The sequence below is a fragment of the Octopus bimaculoides genome, chromosome 9 (genome assembly GCF_001194135.2).
Source record: "Octopus bimaculoides isolate UCB-OBI-ISO-001 chromosome 9, ASM119413v2, whole genome shotgun sequence".
NCBI classification, from domain to species: domain Eukaryota; kingdom Metazoa; phylum Mollusca; class Cephalopoda; order Octopoda; family Octopodidae; genus Octopus; species Octopus bimaculoides.
In genome coordinates this window covers 10,953,230-10,954,493 of record NC_068989.1, presented here as the reverse complement: position 1 = coordinate 10,954,493, position 1,264 = coordinate 10,953,230, and positions in this window count along the sequence as shown.

The window sequence follows — 1,264 nt, the reverse complement described above, 5'->3', positions numbered from 1 at the left end:
TCAGTACTGAATACTGAACTTTCGTTTAACCAACCGACAATATACCCAACATGTTGACCTCCAAGTAAAGTTCATACGCTGTCTTTAAAATACATCAGCCAAGATACAATGCTACTATTATGAGAGAGTCCTATGTATTTACACATAACAAAACAAAGATCCTATCTGTTGACTTAATAGCTTTATTTAGTCAATAGGTTACTAGTTATTGTATCATACAATTGTTGTTAAAGTTTGATCAGACGTTTAAGAATGTAACGAACGACGCTTGTATTGGACACAGAGACAGTTTACAACGTGTTCTGTTTCTCAATTTACTACGATAACTGGAAGGACACTGTACCAACTTGATAGTAGTTGGGAACTCTTCTATTGACAGAAGTAAAACATGCACATTATAATAATGACTGTATATTATGTAAAGTCAAGCACACAAACACACACACACGTACGCACACACACACACACACATACGCATAAACACACACACAAACTCTCTTCGTGTCTAGACTAAAGTATGAACATTCTAAATACGTAAACTTACACAATGCATTTAGCTTATATAATTTAAATGCAAGAAAGTAAAATATTAAATTCACAGAACAATGGAGAGAATAGGGGAACGACATGTCTGTCTCAAATGGATCAGTGACGTCACTGAATTACAATGGTTTTAATCAGGCAGGTAATCTTCATGACTTTCTGGAGATAAATCTAAGAATAAAATCCTTCAAATTATTTTACATACTTGTTGATACTCCTTGGAAAGTCTCTTGGGACCGATTTTCTTCTGTTCAAGAACCCATATTCGACATTCTCGGCGAACTTGATTATCTCTCTTTTAGCTTAGTCGTTTTATTGAAAACTATTTTCCCGATGTTATTTGGAGAGAACTTTTCTTGTGTGAACTTTTATTTCATATCTTTCCTCTTGTTCCTTAACTATCCCAATGGTATTGCTATTTTCAGACTCACAAATATGAACACGATAGTTACTGACCTTCTTTCTCTGCTCGAGACGTTACTGCTTTGTTACCATTCGGATCTCATACAATATTAATACAGATTTTAGGCCAGCCTCCTTGCGTGGGAAATACGATCTGTTTACATCTCAGGTTGATGTTTCCAGTAACACAAAACAGTTTGCGTGTCTTATATATGTGTACATGCTTGTGCTTGAGTGTATGCGTATGTTTGTGTTACATATATATGTGTGCATATATAAATAGGATGTATGCGCACATATATATATATATATATATATA